This window comes from Lethenteron reissneri, chromosome 33 (genome assembly GCF_015708825.2).
Source record: "Lethenteron reissneri isolate LAM-NWPU_2019-01 chromosome 33, ASM1570882v1, whole genome shotgun sequence".
Taxonomy (NCBI): Eukaryota; Metazoa; Chordata; class Hyperoartia; order Petromyzontiformes; family Petromyzontidae; genus Lethenteron; species Lethenteron reissneri.
In genome coordinates, this window is record NC_083811.1 from 555,856 (window position 1) to 578,108 (window position 22,253).

Sequence of the window (22,253 nt, forward strand, 5' to 3'; positions counted from 1 at the left end):
TGTCCTTGACACCAGGACCTACCGTGGAGCTGATCTGCCCACTGACCATCGACTTGTCATCTGTAACATGCGCCTGCCATTTTTCCACTTCGGTGGTGGGTGTCCATCTAGGATCCCATTCAAACCCACAGTGGCCTGGTCTTAGCTATCCACTTTGGCCCATCGTTTACACTATCAACTCACCTACCTACAAGCTGGCCCGTTTTCTGTCTGATACCTTGCTTCCATTCACTGGCAAGACTACCTCAGCAGTACATAACTCAGCTCACTTGGTCTCTCTAATCAAGGACATTTCACTGTCCCCAGATGATTTTCTCGTCAGCTTTGATGTGGTTTCTCTGTTCACCAAGGTTCCTGTGCCTGACACCTTAGCAATAATTGAAGACTAAGTCCAACATGGACTGAACCCTGATGTTCCTCCGCTGGTTAGGCACTGCCTTACCAACACTTACTTCACCTGGAATGGTACTTTCTACAAACAAAATGAAGGTGCCCCCATGGGTTCCCCCTTGTCACCAGTGATAGCGAATGTTTTCATGGAGAAATTAGAAACAGATGCCATCCAGACATTCACCCTACGTCCTTCCTTGTGGAAGAGATATGTGGATGACACTTTCGTTATTTGGCCACATGGCTTGCCAGCATTGAACCAATTTCTCAACCACATTAATTCCATACACCCATCTATCAAATTCACCATGGAAGTGGAGAAGGATAGCAAGCTACCATTTCTGGATGTTTTGTTTGAGAAGATACCTGATGGCTCCTTGGGACACTCTGTCTACAGGAAAGCCACCCACACAGATTCCTATCTGAAACCTGATTCCCACCACCATCTGGCACAGAAGAATTCTCTCATCAAAACACTACACCATAGGACCCACTGCATTTCTGACCAACACTACCTAGCCAGTGAACTGGAACACGTACACCAAGCCCTCAAGATGAATGGGTACTCGGACCGCATTATCCGCAAAGCTGTTTCTCCAACCATGGAGAAACAACCCCCTGAGACGCTGATCAAAACCATCACGTTACCATACATAGCAGGTGTTACCAAAAAGATTTACAAAATCTTAAACAAACACAAGATCCAGTTCCAATTCAGTAGAGTACACAAAATCCGTGATCTAATCCCATTTGTGAAGAATGTCATTCCTGACATGCAATATCCTGGAATCTACAAACTAAGTTGCACCTGTGGCGGTTGTTACATCGGGAAAACGAAACGTCATGTCTCGGACCGTGTCCGCGAGCACAAGGCAGATCTGAAACACGGCAGAACTAATTCCTCCGCCGTGGCTGACTATTGCTATAACGCTGTGGGCTCTCATGATATTGTTTTTTTCCGAGACCAAGGTGCTCTGCAAACCTTCGGGCTACTATCAAAGGTTTGTTCATGAAGCCATCCATATATATAAACATAGACATAACTTCAACCGGGAAGATGTATACAGATTGAGCAATCATTGGAAGGATGTTATTAACCACGTAAAACCATAACTGCTTTTGGCCTGCCTTCATATCCGCATCTCCAGTTTCCTAACCCTCCCACTCCCAGCCCCGCCCACTTCCCCTCCCCACCCCGGCATTTTCTGCCGTGCTTGAGTCTTACTTGTATCATCCACTCCCCTTACCCCACACCCCCACCCTCCCTGTTTCTCTTCCCTGGCTCCTCCCCCCCTCATCTTGCCGAAATGGCCTCTTGTTGCAGCAGCCCCTTTTGCCCACTTCAGCAATTGTTTCTGTGTGGTTGTCCCTCCTGATGACGGACGCTTGTGTTGCGCCCGAAACGTCGTGATTTAATATATTTTATTTTATACCTACATGACTTTACCGAAAGAACCAAAGAGTATGGACCCCTGCAGTCACGAAAACTTCAAATCTAGATTAAAGCTTCAAATCTAGGTGATGTTACGTATGCCGATGATCTGGTGATTGCTGCTCACTCAGAGGAGGAGTTGGAGGCGCTACTGCTGAACCTGGAGTGTGCCACTAAGAGGTGGGGTCTTACCATCAGCCCCACCTGCCTCGGTATTTTGTGTCATCAAACACTCCACCCCCTAAGCTCCCCATTGGTGATGGAGCAGTTGTGGAGAGATTGAAGAGTGTCCTATACCTGGGTAGTGTGCTTATGACCAGTTCCGGTTTGACAGCAGAGGTATCACTCTCAATCAGTCGGGCAGAATTATCTTTTCATCGGCTGCACAATGCTGTGGAAGCTACCTGGTCTGTCGCTCCGCACAAAGCTTCTGAAACGTGGACCCCTATAATAGAACATCTGCGCCGGTTATAAACATTCAGGCTGGGATGCCTACGATCCATCCTCTGCTTAACCAGACTGGATTATGTGAGCTGACAAATCTTTGAAAGATCTGGACACATTCCCATCAGTGAGTTCCTGCGGCAGGCAAGGCTGCATTAGCTGGGTCATGTAGCCCGCATGCCCAGCCACCGCATGCCCAAGCAGCTTCTGTTTGGCCGCAAAGAGGGGGCTAAACGGGCACATGGGCTGGAGAAGAGAAGGACTGATGCGGCACGGGAGGATGTGGAACTGAGTGGACTTGCCGACGGTGTCAAGATCGGCCTCTGTGGAAGAGGCTCGTAATAGACGCTACTGGGCAGTTGGAGGCAGTCGCCCTCCAGCAACAACGGAGGGGAGGGACGCTCACAACAACGAACGGAGCGCTAAAATGCAGCAAGTTGGCACAGTGGGGGGTACAGCTGGTGCATCTACCGGTCATCTCAGTCAGCCAAACCCATGGCACATGGGTCTGTTCTGAGACTTCCTATCAGCGAGCCTTCGATACTTCACGTGGCCTCAAAGTGCACCTGGCCTGGCACAAGCACCATGGTGACGCCATCGTAACTTAGTGACGAATGGCGGTTGTGTTGGTATTGGTGAGTGTTATGGGGAGCGGTGATGTAGCGGTTAGCGCACTGCGCTAAGAACACGGCGACCCGAATTCGATTCCCGTAACACCGGTGACGATTATTCAAACCGGTCCAGGTCCTCCCCGAGGTCGACTCAGCCTCAAATGAGTACCTGGTGCGGTGTGTAAAGAATCGCCACTGCGGAGAAAAAGGCGGCCGGGCGTGGTGCTGGCCACCCAACTCCTGGTGTGCCGTGCCGGCTTTCAAAGGTGCTCTCTCGCAGCATTTCCCCTCGCAGACTGTCGAAGGCTTTATGGGGGATATTTGTCTCTACACTTGTGTGTTCACCTGTGCATATGCTTAGTGCGTGCATCTGCGTGGTCATATTTGTCTACACGTGTGCGTGCACCAGGGTGCACATGAGTATGTTTTACCCGTGTGTGTGTTGATCTTTACGTACCCCTGTGTGTGCACTTGCATACACTCGTACACCGATGTGTACAAATGCAGTATTCTCATTTACCAGAGTGTACACGTGTTTGTGTGTACACGTGTGTGCGAGTGTACACCTCCGATTAGCACATTTGGCTACGTACGGTGCGACAGAAGTTCAACATACATACACGAGGTGACGATTATCTAAATCAGTACCTTGCGCGGTATGTAAACATCAGCATTGAGGAAACAAAGGTGGCCGGGCGTGGTACTGGTCTGAATAGGTGCTCGCTAACACCACTTGCGCCAACATTATCTTAAGGCTGAACGGGGGATCTGTGCCTTTGTGTGTCCACCTGCGACCCGAGACTCACTGTGCGCGTCTCGCGCAGAACGCCGACCCCGACGCACGCACAGCCGCCCACAGGGAGGACTGTCTACATAGACTGTCTACGTAAACTGTCTACATAGATAGTCTACGTAGACTGTCTACGTAGACTGTCTACGTAGACTGTCTACGTCGACTTTCTACATCGACTGTCTACATCGACTGTCTACATAGACTGTCTACATAGACTGTAGACAGTCTACGTAGACTGTAGACAGTCTACGTAGACTGTAGACAGTCTGGAGGATTGTAGACAGTCTATGTAGACAGTCTACAATCCTCCAGCTGCTGTCTACAGTCTACGTAGACTGTCTACAGTCTACGTAGACTGTCTACGTCTATGTAGACTGTCTACAGTCTACGTAGACAGTCGATGTAGACAGTCTATGTAGACAGTCTACAATCCTCCAGCTGCTGTCTACAGTCTACGTAGACTGTCTACAGTCTACGTAGACTGTCTACGTCGACTTTCTACATCGACTTTCTACATCGACTGTCTACATCGACTGTCTATATCGACAGTCTACATCGACTGTCGCCTGCGCGATACTGCACTATGCACACGGACACGAGCCACAGGCAAAGAAAATGCGACGATTGGCCACGATAAGAGATAACGGGACCCGATTTGTAAAGACAAATTCATTCATTCCCACACAGAGACAGCTGTACTGCCAGCAAGCACACCTGGTCACTGCCACAATGATTTGTATTTTTCAAAGCGAGCAGCGATGATGGTGATGTTCATCATCATCGTCATCATTGTCATCATCCTCATCATCATCATAACGACCATGACTTCCATGGAAGACAAAGATCCCGCGTATACCCTTCACACGACTGTTGGGGCAAGTGCTGTTAGCGAGCACCTATTAATGCCAGCACGATGCACTTCGGGCGGTGTCACCAGCACCGCGCCCGGCCGCCTTTGTCTATCCCCAGTGCCGCTGTTGATACACCACACAAACGGTACTCATTTCAATGATGGTATCGCCACTGATGTTAGCCGTGGCCCGGAATCATACCTCGGGTTGCCGGGTTCGTAGCGCAGTGCGCTAACTACTGCGCCCCCGCTCCTCATAGGGCTACCCCCTCCGTTCACAGCCAAAGCATCACTATCAGTAGCAATAGCCTAATCAGCACCATCACCATCAGCAGCAGTAGCAATAGCCTAATCAGCACCATCACCATCAGCATGCCACGAAGCTGAGACGTAACGGCTCACCGTGACTCCGATTCGCGGCTCCCGCTCTCTCCCGGTCTCCGCCGCTCAGATCCCGCGACCAGGATCCCGACTCGGGCTACGGAGCTCTCGCTCGACTCGGCTTCACTCGGCTTCACTCGGCTCCACTCAGCTCCACTCGCCCCAACAAACACCGAAAGCCCCGCGCCGCTCCCCGGGTCTCCGCTGCGCGCTCACCCAACCTCTCCCCACTCGCACTCGCCCGCTGTGATTTTAAGGATCCTCCAGCTGCTGGTGGTGGGGGGGTGTGACGAGGGGGATACGGGTAGGGGTGCGTGTGATGTGTTGTGATGTGTAGTGATGTGTGCGTGTGGGTGCGTGCTGCAGAGGGAGAGGGAGGGAGAGGGAGAGGATGGGACGACACTGCCCCTTGGCTGTCGAGCGAGGAATCGCGGCGAGTGAAGCGCTACGTGAGTGACACATCACCACAGTGACACATCACCACAGTGAGTGACACATCACCACAGTGAGTGACACATCAACACAGTGAGTGACACATCACCACAGTGAGTGACACATCACCACAGTGACACATCACCACAGTGAGTGACACATCACCACAGTGAGTGACACATCACCACAGTGAGTGACACATCACCACAGTGAGTGACACATCACCACAGTGCGTGACACATCACCACAGTGAGTGACACATCACCACAGCGAGTGACACATCACCACAGCGAGTGACACATCACCACAGCGAGTGACACATCACCACAGTGAGTGACACATCACCACAGCGAGTGACACATCACCACAGCGAGTGACACATCACCACAGCGAGTGACACATCACCACAGCGAGTGACACATCACTACAGTGAGTGACACATCACCACAGTGAGTGACACATCACCACAGCGAGTGACACATCACCACAGCGAGTGACACATCACCACAGTGAGTGACACATCACCATAGTGAGTGACACATCACCACAGTTCGATTCGCGCTCACGTTTACACGAGTGACGATTATCTGAATCGACGCAGCCTCAAATAAGTACCTGGTGCGGTGTGTAAAACATCAGCATCGGGGAGACAAAGGCGGCCGGGTATGGCGCTGGCCACCCAGCCCCTTCGAGTGTCGTGTCGGCCTTCATCAGTGCTCGCTAACAGCACTTGCCACAAAAGTCGGTGAAGGCTATACGGGGGTCTTTGTCTTCCATATACTGTGCCATCACCATCACACTACAAATATACATCATCGACGCCTGGCTGCTTGCTGGGCTCCTCTCTAGAGCGACAAGAGCAAAAAACAACTTCTTATGCTGCGGGCTGTTAGCATCGAAACTATCTGGGTACCTGGCTACACGGGATTCTGCGCTAGTAACAAATAAACGTTGAATTTGAGTGAAATGGCGGCAGGAGTTTGGAAGAGGTTTAATAACGGAGAGCGACACCTCAGAAGGCGGCAGCAGCGGACACACAAGAGTGACGCGTTTCATTTAAAATTGTTACAACTTTTCAACTTGTGCTCATATTAATGTTATTCTTTTGGGAGAATAGTCAAAGTCTTGGACGATAAAAACAATAATCTCACAGACATATGGTCGTGGCATGTTGTTATTATTACTGCTCCGACATGAAAGTCAGATTGCTTGTCGTGCTCCGAAGCGCAGGGTGACTGAGAGAAGAGCGTGGCGCGTCTACAACAAAAACAACACCACGTGCCTCCACCACCCCCCCACCACAAACACAAGGCCGCACGGTCATCACCAGACTGTGGGTGCAAGTGCTGTTAGCGAGCACCCGTTAAGCCCTGTACGGTCCACAAGGGAATGGAGTCGCCAAAACTACACCCGTCCGCCTTTGTCTCCCCAGTGCCTATGTACTCATCAGGTACTTATTCCAATGCTGGCATCACCACGGACGTCAGCCGCGAAACATCAGAGTGGAAACTCACATCACCGAATCGCCCGAGTCTCAAGTGATGGCCATTAACGTGAATGGGCGTTTGTTTTCGTGCGGGATTAGCACTCAGACAGAGCACACGCGTGCATGACGGGGATTCAAACATCAATTTCTGTACTTACATTTTCTGGCCATCTCACAGCCCAAGCCGACACAATGCTGGCATGCCGCGCCTCCGAGGAGCAACGCTTGGCTACGTACGGTGCGAAATACATTCAACATACATTCATTCCAGGTATTATAGGCTTGGAGTATTCATCCAGGCGCTAACCAGGCTCAGGCCTGCTTCGCGTCGCGGAGCTGACGAGGTGGGGCGTGAGGCGGAGCTGACGAGGTGGGGCGTGTGGCGGAGCTGACGAGGTGGGGCGTGTGGCGGAGCTGACAAGGTGGGGCGTGTGGCGGAGCTGACGAGGTGGGGCGGAGCTGACGAGGTGAGGCGTGTGGCGGAGCTGACGAGGTGGGGCGTGTGGCGGAGCTGACGAGGTGGGGCGTGTGGCGGAGCTGACGAGGTGGGGCGTGTGGCGGAGCTGACGAGGTGGGGCGTGTGGCGGAGCTGACGAGGTGGGGCTCCTGCCCTCGCTCTCATGGACCGCCAATCTCACTCCGGCCGTGTCTCCCACAAGCCGAGTGTCGAGCACTCGATGATGTTGAACGTCTTTCGCACCGTACGTAGCCACCCGTCATTATAATCGGAGGTGCCAGTTGATGGACAGCTTCAATTGTAAAAAATAAAAGGTGGCTCTTCCATGATTTTCCAACTTAGAGTCCCCACATCGATGAGGGTCGGTCGCCCCCCACAAACGCGATTATCTATTTATTTGAGTTTTTAAAATATTCTGGCCAGGTGCCCAAGCAGTTGGGTGAGCGACTCGCAATCAGATGGTTTGAGGGTTTGTGGGTAAGTCAACAGCGGTCGATATATCGACTCACCCCCGCCATACGAATGTGGACTTTACACCACTGGGTCTGTGCAGGGCTGTAAGCAGGAGGTGAGCCCCAAAGCCTCGATGCTCATCGACCTCAAATTCTGATGAAGAATTCGGGCCCCGGCAATGCGCGGCAAATTCGTGCGGGGAAAGAAAAGAAAACTCGACCGCTCTCGTGGCAGCTGCCTCGCGCTGGTCAAACATCCAGACACGTGGCGTGGGGGGCGGGGGGGCAGGGGGGAGGGGTGCTTGAGTACAAACTCAATTCCTGTGGTTAATTGAAACACGGAATATATCTCCCGCAGCAGATGCAGCGGAGTCACCCCGTGTCACGGCTCGCAGTCACTCATTTCAACATTCCGTTGCCCGCGCTCCGATTGAACCATCAATGGAACCGAAACCAATTGACCCGTCATCAATTGAGTCACCCAAACGCTGCCCCTGCAAACGCGGTGCCACGCGGTGCCACGCGGTGCCACGCGGTGCCACGCGCCCCGGCCCGCCCCGGTCCGCGTCTGTCCACGCGGGCGACCTCGCCCCGGCGACTGGCAGGCAACGGGGAATGCAGCCAAAGTGAAGACGCGAAAATGGTGTCCACGTGAAGACCACAACCCGCACAGCCCGTCACGTGCAGTGTTCCACTCCTCCACTCCGAAACCGCTCGCGCTTTCACGCGCCCCTCCCACTCTTGGCAGAGTGCGATCTCGTCGTGTTTTGTTTACTCCGCAAGGGATGCGCAACTGCACAGCAGAAGCGGCGCTCTCCTGCCCAAGCGCGACAGCTTTGAGGCGGAGTCGGGTTCCACGAAACAAACGCAAATCTGTGGATGCAGCTGCCGCTGCTCCCGCGCCCTCAGAACCACGAGGTTCGGACGGAGCCCCCGAGGCATCGCTCCGCTGACCGCGGGCCCGGCCACGTTCCGCTAAACTGCGACGACGCAAAACGCACGCACCTAGCCTGGTACGCGCGCACCTAGCCTGGTACGCACGCACCTAGCCTGGTACGCACGCACCTAGCCTGGTAAGCACGCACCTAGCCTGGTAAGCACGCACCTAGCCTGGTACGCACGCCCCTGCGACTCGACGTGAGCCCCGCGGCACCGGCAGTAGCGGCGGGGCGTGTGGGGATTGGCACGCGGCACCTGTCACATGGAAGAGGTGGTGGTGGTGGGAGTGGGCACCGATTCCTCTGAGAGCTCTGTTCGGTTTTATCCGAGACCTGAGGAGAGGGAGAGAGAGAGGGGGGGGGGGGGGGAAGAAACGGAGTTGACGCCGAGAGGAGTGATCACGGAAATCCGAGCGAGATGCACGATCCGTAAACCCGTATCATCAGCAGCCACGAACTACCGACTGCTGGATACAGAACCCCCCCCCTAAGCAATAGCCATCCCTCACGAATATCTGGATGCAACAACCCATCGAGCTGGTGCAGACGAGCCCCTTGGGCACGCTCCCTCCTTGGGCTGCAGTCCGTGGTCCTGCTCAGCCATCGGCCATCATCCCTTCTCGCAATGTATCCTGCCCAAGACCACTTCGTTACGTCCGTCCTCTCTGCACGTCCTCTACGCATGTTCTCTATGTCCGTCATCTATGTATGTATCAGTGGCGGCTCCTGCAAAATCTCTCAGGGGGGGCAAATGTCTGGATGATTGATAAGGATAAGGTCCACCCATGCAATGGATAAATTAACAGCTTAAGCATGTAAAGGCAACTTCACTTCTTTAATATTAATGAAAAATAAAGTGACTCTTACAATACATCTTGTTTGTTTCTATACTCACTATTAAAACAAACCACTCAAGTTTATTTTATTAAAGATTCCACTAGGTGGCAACAAATTATATTGTTGGATGAAACGTGCTTACGTATGATGACGTAAGCACGTATGATGACGTAAGCACGTTCGGGCGAGCCCTCCCGGAATCCATAGAGAATGCATTGCAGCGCCCCCGTTCGAAAAAAAACTTCTTTGAATGTAAGTCTATGGGGCCACTCGGGGCGATTCTCAGCTGGAGGGAAATCGCCCAAAAAGAGGCGGTACTCCACAGAACGTAGCATGACGCTGATTGGACTATATCCAGAGGCACAGTGACGGCTAGCGTGACTCTGTGGTTGAATGACATTGGTGGTGCGTCGCCCAATCGCCCTAATGAAGAAACCGCCCCTGGTATGTATGTATGTTGAACTTCTATCGCACCGTACATAGCCAACCGCGCTATTTGGAGGTGTTGGGGAAGGCCACAAAAATAAGTTCTAAACCGGCTAGGCGGATTAAAACGACCACGTCGTTTGTGCTCGGTGACTCGGGGCCCCTTTATAGAATCGCGCCCCCACCTCCATCCTGCCTCCCGAAGGTGGGAAACCCCCCGACAACCAACACGCGGCGTGACGCGGCTGATGATGCTGATGGCATCGCCAAGCCCCGCTCTGCACCTTCCGCTCAGCAGGATGCGTGGGAACGGAGATGAAATATTTTTCTCACGAACTATTTTCACGTTATCCGATGAGTCATCGGTTACCGAGGCAATTGGATTGCGGCCCAGCTCGATTTAGAGCCACGTGCTGGAGAAATCGCGTCGCCTACTCGACGTTCGTCTCCGGTGTTCGCGATGGTTCAGACATCGCCGCGGTTTCTGTCAAAACATTTTCCTAGGGATCGCGAATTTTCGCGATTTCGAGAGCCGCGCCCTTGGAGGACGACAGATTCGCGCAGCGTGGCCCTGCCCACGGTGGCACCGCGAGGCGGCGGCCGCGCCTGGGGTGGACGTGGGCCCGAGTGGAGGCGAGCGCGGCGGTGACGCGAGGGCAGCACGGATGGCACGCACGGGAGCCCCCCACGCGTCTACTCAGGAAGCGTGTTGCGTACTCTAATCCGTTGCGCGGTGCTGTTTGTCGCTGGCCGCTTGTCGATTCGAGCCTGTGGGCATCTGCGCTCAGGGCCCGCGAAGCCCCCTCTGTAAACAAAGCAAAACCTTCCTCCGTACGAAACGTGTCACCATCACAGAGCAGATTAAAAAAAAATTCCCACCCAATTCCAATTACTTAAACACATTTTTGAGAGTAAGAAAAAATCCAATTTGTGCGACAGATAACGAGGAACGGAATGCGCAGGGCGGGCTCGTGATAATTCCTTTGACGTGGCGGAAGAGAGCTGCAATAAGTGATCTGTCAAGAGAGGCCGAGAGGCTCGCGCGTGCGCCCGTAGGCTCTTTATCTCGGCTGCCGCACCTGCCGCTACCGCCCGGACAAATCACGGGCACGAGCACAGCCCCCCGCCCCCCAGGGAGAAAATAAAATACTCCAACATCAATGACTACCACCAACCCCCTCCCCCAACGTCGGAGAACCACCGCCCCAGGTCTCCCTTGTTTCGGCACGATGGTGAGAATCTCAATAAGCTCTTCGCGGGATGTAGAGTCAGGGGGCGCGTCGATCGACTCGCGGAATAACGTTCGACTCCCTCGCTCACGACGGACGCGATGTTGTTGAGAGCGAGAGGGATGGGGAGACGGGCGCGTGTCGAGACTAACGACTGAGTGGCAGCCAAAGGAGGGAACACGGCCCAGAGGAGGTCCGTCGACTCGTGTGCGGAAGGTAGGTGGGACCACACAAGGTGCCAACAATTTGGGGAGGGCATCATCCAGCAGTGGATCGATCATGGCTGCTGTTGCTCATGACGATGTTCTATGTGATAAACCCGGCAGCCACTGCTCGGCATGCTTTCATCACAACGACAAACAAAATATCAAAACGTTATTCTTCCACCGAATCACAAATCACAGTCAGCGCCCCAGGTGAGCTGCGCAGTGCCGCACGCTCGACGCGTGAAGCGTGACCACGTGCTACGCGTGACCACGTGCTGCGCGTGACCACACAACCTGCAACACGTGACAACACGCACTGCACGTTGAGCTCTATAAAGCAAACAAGAGCAGCCGCGTGTCTTGGGGTATCTTTGTTTTCTTCACTGCAAGACCACGTTTTGATGGTCGTCCAGTGGAACAATTCGGATAAAGTGTAAGGCCCCGTCATTGACACATATCCCGTTACGTGAGCATGACACACGATGTAGGTTTGATTTTCAAAAATGCTCGTAAAGTTGTGTTTTATCAGCTTGTAATACATTGTCCTGACTTAGTGTAAAACACCGGAAGATAAATAACCGATGACGATGATCACAACATTACTAAACTGATGACTCAAGCGCCAGAAAGCCCTGGTGCGGATTGCTCGCTACAGGCTGCCGATGCCGCAGCTCGCAGCTCGGCTCAAGCGGAGCGTCCCTCCACCCCTCTCAACCGTTGAAATATTTTAGTTTTCGGGTGAAAAAATATCGATCTGATGTCACATTTAGATGTCAAAAAAAAACAAGATTCGTCCGCCCTTCAGAACCCCCAGATACAGACGCTCATCGTCGTCCTGGGCTCACAATCAAACCCACGACAATGAAATATCACCCACGACCTTTAGGAGGCTGAAAATAAAACATGCCACCGTCAGGACTGGTCTGGCTCTAAGTACAGACTGAGCTATATCCGTGCCGCATCACTCGCTCACTCACATGTGAGAGACACGTAACATGTGAGAGACACGTAACATGTGAGAGACACGTAACATGTGAGAGACACGTAACATGTATGAGACATGTAACACGCGAGAGACATGTAACACGTGAGAGACATGTACCAACCCGACGCGTGCGTCTTGCGCCCCAAGACACGGTGGCGGTGAGGTTATGTATGGACCGTGGTGTGTGATACATGCGCGTTGTCTGCATCAACGATGGGAGCCGACTCATCGCGACTGCACACGGGGTTACACAACCACTACCACCAGAACCAGCACCACCACTACCACAACCACCACCACTACCACCAGAACCACCACCACCACTACTACAACCACCACCACTACCACCATAACCAGCACCGCCACTACTACTACAACCACCACCACTACTACAACCACCACCACTACCACCAGAACCACCACTACCATGAAAACCAACACCAACATCACCACCATTGCAACCAAAATTAACAACACCAGAGCCATCACCACTGTCGCCACTACGAAAAAAATCCCACTGCTACCATCGCCACCACCACCACCACCACCACGACAACCACCACCACGACAACCAGCACCAACATCACCGCCAGTACCATGACTGCCAATACCGCCACTAGCACCTTCACGATCACCAACAACACCAACAACACCAACAACACCAACAACAACGCTACGACCACCAGCAGCAGCAGGCCCGCCACCCCCGGGCCCCACGTGTGTGATGCGTTGTCTGCGTGTGCCTGGGAGCAGTGGTGCAATGGTTAGCGCACCGTCCTGCGAGCTCAGAAATCAGAGATTGATTCCTGCTCACAGCCAACTTCGCCAACGTCAGTGACAAATACCTGAACCGGTATGAGGTCTCCACTAGGTGGACTCAGCCTTAGATGAGACACCTTGTGCATTGTGCAAAACGTCAGCTCTGCGTGGGAAGACAAAGGCAGCCGGCCCTGGAGCTTGCCACTCGACTCCCGCAGGCGTCATGCAGGCTTAAATAGGTGCTCGCTAACTGCACTTGCCCCACAATCTCCCCAAGGCTACACGGGGATCTTTTGTCCTTGTTCATGTTCCATAATAACCAGGAAAGTTTCGGGGCAAATTTGAATCTCTGTATAAAATAAATTACATGCACTTCTCGTCGAGTCAACACACTTTCAAACATATTAATATGAAACGTGTCTATTTGAAATGCAGACGAGTTCTCAAATCCAGAGGCGTTCGGCTTTGGCAATAACGAGAGCGTCGCCTGCACGGCGCACGCCCGCTGACATCAGCCGGAGGCTCATCGCGAGCTGGACAGCGTTGCGTGATTCATGCACATCTGGTTGTGTGTGTCTGTGGTTGTGTGTGTGGTTGTGTAGTTGTGTGTGTGTGGTTGTGTGTGTGGTTGTGTGTGTGGTTGTGTGGTTGTGTGGTTGTGTGTGTGTGGTTGTGTGTGTGGTTGTGTGTGTGGTTGTGTGTGTGGTTGTGTGTGTGTGTGGTTGTGTGTGTGTGGTTGTGTGTGTGTGTGGTTGTGTGTGTGTGTGTGGTTGTGTGTGTGTGTGTGGTTGTGTGTGTGGTTGTGTGTGTGTGTGTGGTTGTGTGGTTGTGTGGTTGTGTGTGTGTGTGTGGTTGTGTGTGTGTGTGGTTGTGTGTGTGTGTGGTTGTGTGGTTGTGTGTGTGTGTGTGGTTGTGTGTGTGTGTGGTTGTGTGGTTGTGTGTGTGTGTGTGGTTGTGTGTGTGTGTGTGTGTGTTGTGTGTGTGTGTGGTTGTGTGTGTGTGTGGTTGTGTGTGTGTGTGGTTGTGTGGTTGTGTGTGTGTGTGTGGTTGTGTGTGTGTGTGTGGTTGTGTGTGTGTGTGGTTGTGTGTGTGTGTGGTTGTGTGGTTGTGTGTGGTTGTGTGGTTGTGTGGTTGTGTGTGTGTGTGGTTGTGTGTGTGGTTGTGTGTGTGTGTTTGTGTGTGTGTGTGTGGTTGTGAGTGTGTGTGTGGTTGTGTGGTTGTGTGTGTGTGTGTGGTTGTGTGTGTGTGTGTGGTTGTGTGTGTGTGTGTGGTTGTGTGTGTGTGTGTGGTTGTGTGTGTGGTTGTGTGGTTGTGTGTGTGTGTGTGGTTGTGTGTGTGTGTGGTTGTGTGGTTGTGTGTGTGGTTGTGTGGTTGTGTGTGTGTGGTTGTGTGGTTGTGTGGTTGTGTGTGTGTGTGGTTGTGTGTGTGGTTGTGTGTGTGTTGTGTGTGTGTGGTTGTGTGGTTGTGTGTGTGTGGTTGTGTGTGTGTGGTTGTGTGGTTGTGTGGTTGTGTGTGTGTGTGTGGTTGTGTGTGTGTGGTTGTGTGTGTGTGGTTGTGTGTGTGTGGTTGTGTGTGTGTGTGGTTGTGTGGTTGTGAGTGTGTGTGTGTTGTGTGTGTGTGGTTGTGTGTGTGGTTGTGTGTGTGTGTGTGGTTGTGTGTGTGTGTGTGTGTGTGTGTGGTTGTGTGTGTGTGTGTGGTTGTGTGTGTGGTTGTGTGGTTGTGTGTGTGGTTGTGTGTGTGGTTGTGTGGTTGTGTGTGTGGTTGTGTGTGTGTGTGTGGTTGTGTGTGTGTGTGTGTGTGTGTGTGTGTGTGTGTGTGTGGTTGTGTGTGTGGTTGTGTGTGTGGTTGTGTGTGTGGTTGTGTGTGTGGTTGTGTGTGTGGTTGTGTGTGTGTGGTTGTGTGTGTGGTTGTGTGTGTGGTGTGTGGTGTGTGTGGTGTGTGTTGTGGTTGTGTGTGTGTGTGTGGTTGTGTGTGTGGTTGTGTGTGTGTGTGTGTGTGTGTGTGTGTTGTGTGTTGTGTGTGTGGTTGTGTGTGTGGTTGTGTGTGTGTGGTTGTGTGTGTGGTTGTGTGTGTGGTTGTGTGTGTGGTTGTGTGTGTGGTGTGTGTGGTTGTGTGTGTGGTGTGTGTGGTTGTGTGTGTGGTGTGTGTGGTTGTGTGTGTGGTGTGTGTGTGTGTGTGGTTGTGTGGTTGTGTGTGTGGTTGTGTGTGTGTGTGTGGTTGTGTGTGTGTGTGTGTGGTTGTGTGTGTGGTGTGTGTGGTTGTGTGTGTGGTTGTGTGTGTGGTTGTGTGTGTGGTTGTGTGTGTGTGGTTGTGTGTGTGGTTGTGTGTGTGGTTGTGTGTGTGGTGTGTGTGGTTGTGTGTGTGTGTGGTTGTGTGTGTGGTTGTGTGTGTGGTTGTGTGTGTGGTTGTGTGTGTGTGTGTGGTTGTGTGGTTGTGTGTGTGGTTGTGTGTGTGTGTGTGGTTGTGTGTGTGTGTGTGTGTGGTTGTGTGTGTGGTTGTGTGTGTGTGTGTGGTTGTGTGTGTGTGTGTGTGGTTGTGTGTGTGTGCACAATGGCGTCTGTCTTCCACATTACGTACGGAACGCGTCATTCTCAAATGTCAAAAATATTTGTACTGCCCGTGAAATCTGTCGGCAGAAAGAGAGTGCAGACGCCCGGAGACGCATGCATATGTATCCTCCATTCACATACCATTTCTCCGATTAATTATTTAAGCAAAGATGAAAACTTATTTCTGTATTCCACAACGTTACGTGGTCTTCATCCAGCATTGGCTAGACCAGGGCTTGGTAATAATGATGATACTTCACGTCGAGACCCAGAGGCGTAGCTAGGGGGGGGGGGGGGCAGGGGGGGTAAATATGTCCCCGGGCGCCAAGGTAAAGGGGCGCCAAAATGAGGCTTACAACGTTACATTATAACTTATTGCGGCGGGCGCGGCAGCCTGAAACTACTGCACACATCTACACCTCAACCTAAAATTTATATATCCCGCCACACACAGCCTACATGTCATGTAATTACATTTTGGTTCGCGCGCCTATTAAGAACTTACATGGAAGAACGTCCCAAACAACAGACAGGCGGCAGTCTTTCAGCCTTAGTCACTGCCCTGTTTTTTGGTGGCGGAAACTACGACGGCCTATTTTGAGTTCTTATTAGTGACACCACCACGCTCCAGGCGGCTGCAGCAGCCGGAGCAGCCCACGCACGTCAACATAACGTGGCCTTCATTTAGCAGCATTTACTACAAGGCTCACTTATACGTGTACGTCGCTCGTACCTTATATTTGAACTGACCTAATAGCCGAGCCATGCTCGCTGGCAGACACTAAGTGAGAGTGTTACTGTGTTAGCTAGACCACCAGATTGCAAACTGCTGCTCAGTAACCGGAATGAAGTTCTACCAGAAACTCCTTTGGATCTTCTTGGTTTTATTGTGTTTAATGGAGACGATATATTTCCGAATTTGCGAATTTCACTGCAAATTTTATTAACAATAGCAGTTTCAATTGCAAGCTGTGAGCGGTCGTTCAGCAAATTGAAACTTATTTGGTCGTATTTGCGTGCTTCAATGGGACAAGATCGTCTCAGCGATCTTGCTCTTCTTAGCGTTGAAAGAGAAACATTGGGAAAAAACAGATTTTGATTACGTGATTGACCAGTTTGCGACAGTGAAATCAAGAAAAATTCATATTTTGTAGATTGTCAACCAGTCTACGACAGTGACTGAGTGAGCCATGTAATATAATGTCTATAAATTTGCTTCTTTAAGTACAATGTTTCATTAAAATTTAAGTTGGTATTCCTTATTCGATGTAATAGGAAAATGTGATTAAACGGGGGGGGGGGGGCGCCAATTTTATAGTTCGTCCCCGGGCGCAAAATATCCTAGCTACGCCTCTGTCGAGACCCCGTTGTTCTGCGGGTGCTCTGGTTTCCTCTCTAATGAAGCCAAACTCTCATTGATAAACTTAGGCCAAATGTCCCAGTGTAGCAGCACGCAGCAGCAGCAGCACCTTCTTGAAAACGAGTCGTGAGACTCAACGATGCCGTGCCGGGCTGAACGAGAGTGGCACTTCGAGTGTCCGTACCACCGCCTCCGTGCTGCCCTCCTGCTCCCGCCTGGACCCTGATGTGGTTCGGGGGTTCCAGGCTGGAGATGTCGGCCGCGAGGATGATCATGATGATCATGATCATCTGGTTTTCACCTGAGGACGGCTGCTTGCGTTGTGGCCGAAACGTCGTGAGAATTATTTTATTGTGTTTTATTTTTATTATTTTATTACTTCCCTTCTACGTGACTTTACCGAAAGAACCAAGAAGATGATCATCCTCGTCGTCGTGAGTTGTTCACACGGCCGCCTCCGAGGCAGCGCGCGTCTCGAGGCGACAGAACGCAGTCACGTGGTTAGAGAGGGCTTGGAGACTACTCCCCTTAATCCACCCAGTTGAGTTAAGCTTCGGCAAGAAAACTCTGGACCGGTTTACATGTTTGGGGATTCGCCAGCAGGCTGTGGCCTCGTTGTCCCTGGCCATTGGCTGTAAGAAGCAAGCGGATTACCAAGGCAGCCCCCCGAGGGACGCTCCCCCTCCTCTTGCGAGGAACAGCGATTACTCACAAGCAGCGGGAGCCGCCTCACAACGAGAGACACATCTCATTTACTGCTTAATTGGAAGCAACAAGGCCTGAACTTTTAAATTAAAAAAACAAATTAATTTCCTAGAAAATATTAAAATAACTGTGAGTCATCAAACTTTCGAAAACACAAATTGCGTTGTCATGTACTTGAAGTGGTTGAAAGGAGAAAGTGGGGGAGGCAGGGGGCGGGGCTGGAGGTTTTGAGGGGCGCGGGGGTGGGTTCCAGGATGCCCTGGTTGCCATAGAGACGATGCAATTACGTCGTCACGTGTTGCCAGGGTAGGGGGTGGACGAGGTGGGTGAGGTGGGGTGGAGGTGGGGGTGGGGGTGGACGAAGTGGGTGAGGTGGGGGTGGAGGTGGGGGTGGAGGTGGAGGTGGGGGTGGAGGTGGGGGTGGAGGTGGGGGTGGAGGAGGGCGCGCAACATTTCTGAAGCAGGCACCCAGTAGCAGCACGTGCTGTGGCTGATCGGTCCAACCGCTGCTACTGCTGCTAATTCCATTGTTATTACTGCTGCACAATTGAAGGTCGCGAGTTCAAATGTTCGGTTTTGCATCGATCTACCCCATCATCATCATCATATTTCCACGAGGGAATTAAATGAATAGCATTGTCAGTTCGTCAACCGCAATGATCTTATGAATTTCCCAGCCCCTGCCATAGGAATGTGGAATTAATTTCTTCTACCGTCTCAGGACTTTAAGAAGACAAACATCCACACGAATGTAGCAGTCTCCTCCCCCCACGCTCGCACCGTTATTAGAACGTCTGGGAGTCAGCCGCGTCCTGTGCGTCACGGGACATCAGTGATAAAACCAGCAACGATGATGATAACAACAGCAGCAGCTGCAGCGCTAATGACGACGGCGGCGACGGCGCGGGTAAATCAGAGCGCGCCGCCGTCACGTCTCGGGCCGTGACGTGGACATCGGCCGCTCCGGCCTCCGCGTTATCCGGCACCGGCGTGAGCCCTGGCGTTCATCGTCTAAGCGCAGAATCACGAGAACCCAGCACGTGGCCGCATGGGGGGGGGGGGCGTGGCCGATCCCTCGCGGGGCCCCCTCGGGGTGGAGTTCGCTCAGCAGCAGCAGCGGTCTCGGCGCACGGTGGCAAGGTGCGAACACCCTCGCCTGCTGCGGAGGCAGCCGTGATCGCGACCCTGACGTCTGTGTATGTGGAGTTCGCATGTTCGCGTGGATTTTTCTCGGGGTCCTCCGGTTTCTCCCTCCACATTTAGACACGTGCGTTTAGAGTAATTTGGCTGCTACGATACATTTCCACGCGATAAGCCACTTCTCGTTGAGCTGTCATTTGGGATAGCCAGGTCGCTTCCGAAAAAGAGCAATATATCTCAATATATCTCAATATATCTCAATATATACCTGGTAAAATACAAATAGCTTAGCTCCGCTATACAAACTTAGATGTCGCTGTGCCACACCGTCGACGAGAGGCGGCGTGGGATTAGAACCTCGAACTGGGAGAGGAACCTCGTAGGCTGCGAGCGGTGCCCCCCACTCCCCACCCTCCCGCGGGCCGGTTCCCGAAGAATCGCAGCACGAGCACTGCTGTCCAAGCTGCCTTGCTCTTTAAAATGTAAATCGCACACTGCATATAAAAGCAATACAAGCTACCCCTACGCCCCACCCCCAATCCCGAGGGCGCCTTTAAAGACGCCGTGAGACTCGAGACGCATTTCCGAATGCAGACGCGGCTCTGTAACACGCCAATCCCCGTGTGCAGCCCGCGTCGACGATGCAGGCCGCCACGGCGCACGAGAGGGTGGGGCGGCCAGCACCGCTGCCGCCCGTGTTTGCCTCCCCAGTGCCGACGCTTTACACACCGCGCCAGGTACTCATTTGAGGCCGAGTCGACATCCGTCACCGATTATGTTGGCCGCGAGCAGGAATCGAACGCGGGTCGTCGGGTTCGTGGCGCGGTCCACTAACCACTGCGACCCGGGCCATGAGGGGTCAGAGGTCACCTCCACGGTCCCCGGAGGGGTCCCTCTAGTCGCGGAAGTCCCGCGACCCAGAGAAAGAGAGAGGGAACATATTAATTTCAAATGGCCAATTAGTGGAGTGATGCTACGGAGACACAAGTGACCAATTAACCGCGTCTCGTGTAATTTGGATGCAAATGAGAAATTACTCCGAGGGGTGCGAGTCCAATACCAATCACAAATGTCATGACACGTGACTCATTTTGACTCCAGTGACCGGAGGAGACGTTGCGAGTCTCTGCCCAGGCGGCTTCGGTGTTTGTGAAATCTCTGCTTAATGGCTCCGTGATGCAGAGATGCGATGATGTGGTAATGGTCGTGATGCGGTGATGCGGTGTTGTGGTGATGCGGTGATGCGGTGTTGTGGTGATGCGGTGATGCAGACACACCGTGACGCGGTTATGTGGAGGTGCGATGATGTGGCGATGTGCAGACGCCGAAATGCGATGCTGCTGGCTGGAACTCACCCCCACGGTCTAATTCGGCCAAAGCGCTCCTTTGATTTAAGTCAATACCCATAAATCCACATCTTCTCCCCGGATCTACCCAACATGAGCACGTGTTCACACAGCGCACGTGGAGGATGACGACCGCGTCTCGGAGCAGGGTCTTGGTGAACCCCGCTGAGCGCTGCAGAGGAGCGTGGCTGCTCCCCCACCGCCGCTGGGACCCCGAGGGTGGGCGAGATTACGCGGCTCGCGCTTGTGTCGAGAAGAGACGCGGGGAGATGCATTTAGAAGGGCTCTGGAAATTAGAGACCCACCACAGGCGCACACGGAGACTAATAGACTCACAATAGAAAGCCATAGACTCACACAGAGAACCGTAGACTCACACAGACAGCCGTAGACTAAAATAGAGAGCCATAGACTCACACAGAGAGCCATAGACTCAAACAGAGAGCCATAGACTCACACAGAGAGCCATAGACTCAAACAGAGAGCCGTAGACTTATAGAGAGAGCCATAGACTCACACAGAGAGCCACAGACTCACACAGAGAGCCACATACCCACACAGAGAGCCATAGACTCATACCAGAGAGCCGTAGACTCATACCAGAGAGCCATAGACTCACACAGAGAGCCATAGACTCACACAGAGAGCCACAGACTCACACAGAGAGCCACATACCCACACAGAGCCATAGACTCAAACAGAGAGCCATAGACTCACACAGAGAGCCATAGACTCAAACAGAGAGCCATAGACTCACACAGAGAGCCATAGACTCACACAGAGAGCCACAGACTCACACAGAGAGCCACAGACTCACACAGAGAGCCATAGACTCAAACAGAGAGCCATAGACTCACACAGAGAGCCATAGACTCAAACAGAGAGCCATAGACTCACACAAGAGAGCCATATACTTACACATAGAGTCATATACTCACACATAGAGCCATAGACTCACACAGAGATCAATTGAATCCCACAGAGACCCATAAGCCCACACATAAGCTGACCCCGTGCAGTCAGGAGACAACACACGGGGTTCAAGGACACGCAGGGGATCAGGAGGTCAACCCATGCATGGTCCCCGTGGCCACCGTGATCGTGTTTCCCGCTGACCCCAGCTGGCAGCGCGGATAAAGCGGTAAAGTGTGGAACGCCCGAGAGCTGATGGCTAAGGAGGAGGATGTAGGAGAGGTAGGAGGAGGAAGATATAGGAGGTAGGAGGAGGTAGTAGTAGGAGGTAGGAGGAGGAAGATATAGGAGGTAGTAGGAGGTAGGATCGGAGGAGGTAGAAGAAGTAAGGAGGAGCTGTCAGATTTGGCCGCGAGCGACGAGCCCCCCCCCCCCACCTTTCCCTCTCTGGCGAGAGGCGCCACCGCCGTCTCCCCAACCCCGGCCACTCACGCGAAGCGGCCGCGCGAATTCCGCGGCGGCGCAAAACAAAAAACCCAAAACGTCTCGCCCAGCCGACGTCGCTGCCGGACTCGCGGACTGACGCCGGGTCGAGGGTCGCGCGCGAGCGGTGACAGCGCCGAGCGAGGCGCGCCCGGCGGACATTAATAATGAACAAGCGGAGCGGACAAACACGGGGAACATCGGCGACCTTTCCAGCATCACACACACGCGCCCGGCGCGCACCCCCACCCCCACCACCACCCCCACCACCACCACCACCACCACCCATCTTCACCTCCCCTCCTATCGCCCACATCTCGCGCCCGCAGAGCGTCACGAGGCTCGTGCAGCGGCGTCCGCCACGAGGCGTGGGACAGCAGTTTCCATGCGGACGTCAGAGCGAGGTCACTCGGACTGCCAAGAGGTGGCACCCAGGTCATTAAAAACATCTTCATCACCATTATCATCACTGCCATCATCATCAACATCACTGTCATCATCACCGTCGTCGTATTTGTCATCACTGTCATTGTCCCCATCATCATCATCACTATCATCATCAACATCATCACTATCGTAAACACTCAACGTCTTCTTCACCATCATCATCATTGCCATCATCACCATTACCATCACTATCATCACCATTG

The 22,253-nt window shown here is 52.9% G+C and overlaps 1 protein-coding gene across 3 annotated transcripts in view; it reads right to left on the bottom strand.

The window, feature by feature from the left end:
• The window catches only part of LOC133350151 (xylosyl- and glucuronyltransferase LARGE1-like), a 125,460-nt gene that overhangs the window by 55,026 nt on the left and 48,181 nt on the right, over positions 1-22,253 (bottom strand). Inside the window, exon 3 of one of the 3 annotated variants that reach the window (XM_061564169.1) lies at positions 8,923-8,999. The exons of 1 other annotated variant lie outside the window; for it this stretch is intronic. The gene's annotated coding sequence lies outside the window, so the exon portion shown is untranslated. Of the gene's footprint in view, positions 1-4,922; positions 5,124-8,922; positions 9,000-22,253 lie in introns of those variants that run through there. One more of the 3 variants, XM_061564170.1, reaches the window with a different exon arrangement.